This window comes from Peromyscus californicus, unplaced genomic scaffold (genome assembly GCF_007827085.1).
Source record: "Peromyscus californicus insignis strain IS unplaced genomic scaffold, ASM782708v3 Scaffold_8__1_contigs__length_139910024, whole genome shotgun sequence".
NCBI classification, from domain to species: Eukaryota; Metazoa; Chordata; class Mammalia; order Rodentia; family Cricetidae; genus Peromyscus; species Peromyscus californicus.
Genome location: NW_026294606.1, coordinates 13,035,313 through 13,039,806, shown reverse-complemented (window position 1 = coordinate 13,039,806; position 4,494 = coordinate 13,035,313).

Genomic DNA, 4,494 nt, shown 5'->3' with positions numbered 1-4,494 from the left:
CCCCAATATCTGGCTCCGGGTTTTATTATTTATTTATTTATTTATTTATTTATTTATTTATTTATTTATTTTAATGAGACCGTTTAGCAATTTGTGTTACAATGTTACATTTTATTTCTTATCTTACGTGTGGGAGCACCTGTGTCACACGGAGGTCAGAGGACAGTCTGCTGCAGGCACTTCCCTTCTCCCATCACGTGGGTCCCAGGGATGGAACTTAGACTGCCAGACTCAGCAGCCTTTACCCACTGAGCATCCCCTCAGCCCTGCTAGAAGAATTTTAATATGCTTCTTCAGTACTTTAAAAAAATTATTATTTTTAATTTTATGTACATTGGTGTTTTCCTGCATGTATGTCTATGCGAGTGGCCATGTGGGTGCTGGGAATTGAACCCAGGTCCTCTGGAAGAGCAGCCAGTGCTCTTAACTGGGACATCTCTCCAGCCCCCTCTTCAGTACTTATAAAAACATATCACACCACTGTATTCTCTCACAATTAATTTATTTTCCCTTCCAAACAATTAGACACATTACTTTGGTGTCACCTGTTTCTAATCTTTGCTTCCATTGGTCAGGACTTCCAGAACGCAGTACAATACATTGTCAGCAGGTCAACCATTGTCTATTTCTAATTAAAATGAGGGTCTGGCACCATGAGTTGGTTGAGCTGGTGGAACACTGGTCTGTAGGACTGACAACCTGAGTTTCATTCCTGGATCCAGCAAGACAACAGAAAGAACTGACTCCTGAGAATTGTCCTCTGTGCTCTGTGGTATGTATGTGAACACCTGGACACACACACACACACACACACACACACACACACACACACACACACACTCACACGTACACTAAATAAATAGCTTAAAATGAGGATGTCTTTAAATATGGATGTCGCTCAAAGACAGGCGATGCTCTCCTTGCTGTCTCGGCTTTTTATTAACACTAGAACAATAGACAGTAAATGTTACAAAGTTACTTTTGGGCCTCAAGTGATTGTGTGTGTGTGTGTGTGTGTGTGTGTGTATGTGTGTGTGTGTGTTTGTAAGGTGTTTCTCAAAGTCTCAGACTTGCATCAATTCTCCTGTCTCAGCCTCCAGAGTGCTGGGATTGCAAGTGTGAGACGCCAAGCTTGAGGTTTTGGAGAAAGCTGGCTGAAGCGTTTGTGTTAGCGTAAGCCTTTAACATCTTTACATAGTTAGGAAGCCTGCCTTTGGGTGAGTCTCGCTTGGCTGTGGTGAGCTGGAATGAGGCTGTAAATACTTCATTCAACCACTAGAGGGCACTGTGGCCCCACGTTTGTTCCATTTTGACATCATTAAGTGGGCTTCCGTGTTCAAGCATAAACCCTTTAAATCTTTAAATAAATCTTTAAAAAAAGATCTTTAAATCTCAAAGCATTGCCCCCATTCAGCTTTCGGTGAGTAGTCTAACATAGGAGTGTGTCTAAAATTCTATTTTCTCCATTTGATTTGGGGAAAAAAAGTTTTTGACAGGTTCATACAAAAGAGTCACTGAAATCCAGGTACCATCACATCACATCTGTTCTATTTCCCCCGACCCTGCTTACTCTGTCTCTCTGGGACCCCCGTCTTCCTCCCCCTTCCTCCCCTTCTCCCTCCCTCCTCTTCCCCACCCCCATCTGCTGTGCTCACCCATGCGCGTAAGCAGAGGCCAGAGGAGTCATCTTCTCTCACTGAACCTGGTGCCTGCTGCTTTAGGTAAGTTAGCTGGCCGCAAAGCTCCTGGGATGCTCCTGTCTCCACCCCAGCACATGCCACCATGCCTGATCTTTCACATGGTGCTTGAGGTCAAGCTCATGTCCTCCTGTTTTGGTGCCGAGCACTTCCCCCACCGGGCCATCTCCCTAGCTCAACAGTTCTTCTAACTTGGGGATGGTAAGGGTTAGCGACACACCCATGGGTTCTGCTAGACTCTGCAGTCAGAACATCAGGATCCATGCACCAATTCTTTTTTTTTTTTTTTTTTTTTTGGTTTTTTGAGACAGGGTTTCCCTGTGTAGCTTTGCGCCTTTCCTGGAACTCACTTGGTAGCCCAGGCTGGCCTTGAACTCACAGAGATCCGCCTGGCTCTGCCTCCTGAGTGCTGGGATTAAAGGCGTGTGCCACCACCGCCCGGCTCATGCACCAATTCTTAACTGCTGTGAATCTCAGTTTCTCTACTAGTCAAAACCAGAACCAGCGGAAGTGCCATGTAGCCAGTTTTTATGAGAATTGAGTCCACACGAGAAAAGCACTGCATACAGTTCCTAGTCCAGGAATGATGTTCCTCTTTCGGCTTGGTCTGGACTCAGGTGTGCAGGCATGGACTCTTAGCCACTAGAGGAACAGAGCATGGCATGGCACTGCTTATGTGCCACTCCCCAGTGGTTGGGCCAATCCTATGCAGCCCGCCATGTGACTCAGGCTTGTACTCAGCCACAAGCTGGGTTCTACTTCTGGGTCCACTGATAAACTCAAGGAGCAAATGTCACTCTGAGGAAGGTGGGTCCAACCCACTCTGTTTGGCTCAAGTCCCTCCTGGCCAGGCAGGAGACGGTGTCCATAGCTGGTGGCTGTCCCCAGCTCTGTCAGGAGGGATAGGGTGGCAATCAAGACAAATGGAAGGGTGAGGAGTTGGCTCAGCTGGTCAAGTGTTTACTGTGAAAGAGTGATGACCTAAGCTCAGATTCCGCGGAAAGCCCTGGCGTGGTGATGTGAGCCTGAAATTCCAGTCCTGGGAAATGGAGGAAAGAGGACCCGGAAGGACTGGCCGGGTTGGTGAGGTCCATGTTCAGTGAGAAATCTCGTCTTAAAAGGTAAGGTAGAGAGCAAGGGAGGAGGATGCTGGACACCAGACTCTGACCTCCGTGTGTAACTGCACAAGTGCAAGCACACACCTCATGTGCACACACACAAATGTGCATATACACACACAAATGGAGACTAAGATTGGGCATAAGTTGCTGCTTTAGAGCTAACACAGTACTGTGGTTTCATGACTTGTTCTAGGTTCCTACTGTTGCTGTGATAAAATACCCCAATGAGAAGCAACCCAGGGAACCAAGGGTTTACTTTAGCTCACGCTTCCAGGTTATGGTCCATTGCTACAGGAAAATCACAGCTGCAGGAGCTTGACACAGCCGGGCAGTTACACCCACAGTCCAGAGCAGAGAACAAATGAACACACACGCTTGTTTGCTTGTCTGCCTGCTTGTGCACAGCTTCATTTCTCCATTCTTACACTGCCTAGGGAATGGTGCCACCCACAGTCGACTGGGGATTCCTACGTTAATTAATTTAGCTAATCAATCCCCCCAGACAGGCCCACAGACCAACTCACTCATCCAAACTCTCCTCCAAGATGACTCTGGGTTGTGTCAAGTCCTCAATGAAAGTTAAGCATTACAGTAGCATTTACAAGTTTTTACAAAAATTACTGGAAATATTGACTCTAGTATCTATTTCTTGTTTCTTTTGTAGATCTTGTGAGAACAGATTGCTCTGTCCAAGTGTCCCAAATCCCACGCTGGTGCGTATTCTATCACCTCATGGCCCCATTTGTTAACCTGGACTGGATCCTGGAGCCCCTCTTATTAAGCTGGTGGCTGAGCAGAAAGTGCAGGCCGTGGAGACTTGGACAGGTGGAGTCTGGCCCTTCTTAGCCTCTTATTTTGTTCTTTGCCTTTATAGACAGGTAGGTGTGTCTAGACTCCATGTGTCTATGGGCTTCAGGCCCACATCTACACTTCCTGAAACACCCTTGGAATTCTGAGTTTGTGCTCTTGTGAGGAACTGTGTCCGTGAATATTCAGGACAAACTCATGAAGGACCCCCCCAAATCCCACACCTCCAAAAAGAACCTTCTGCTTCTAAGGGGTGGGAACCCCTTCTTCTTTTTAAAACCTTGTAGATTTAAGAAACCACGAAAGATGTGCAAGAAGGGCCTTTGTCTTTAACATGCACGGACTCTGCAATACCCACCCCCAACTAGTAGATCTGAGGGGGTGATCCCCAACCAGCCCCCGGGGTGGGGTTAGGCAACCATGGAGCTGCCAGCTGGCCCTCATCCTTAGATTGTTGCTTCTGTGTGACCTGAGCGGCTGCTACAAAAGCAGCTGGCCCCAGGGTCACCGCATCACTTCTGCATAGTTCAGCCCCATTTCCAGCAATGAAAGTTCCATCAGAGCATGCGTCCTAGGAAGGGCATGTGGCTGGGGCCATCTGCGTGCCCTGCAGGCTTGCTCCTCCCCCTGGCCCCACACAAGCCTGGGCCTCACATCCATTCAGGCCCCGCTGTGTGCTGGCTGCTTGCCTAGCTGGCTAGGCCCATCTGCTCATACTGATTTTGTGACCCTGACCCCAGTCCAGTCCCTGCATGCCTCACACTGTGTGTGGGGCCCTCCTGAGGGTGACAGACAGGCACAAGGGAAGAAGGAAGCACAAATGAGCCCAGCGTGGGGGACTCTCAGTCGCTTGCTGCCCAAGCTTGTCT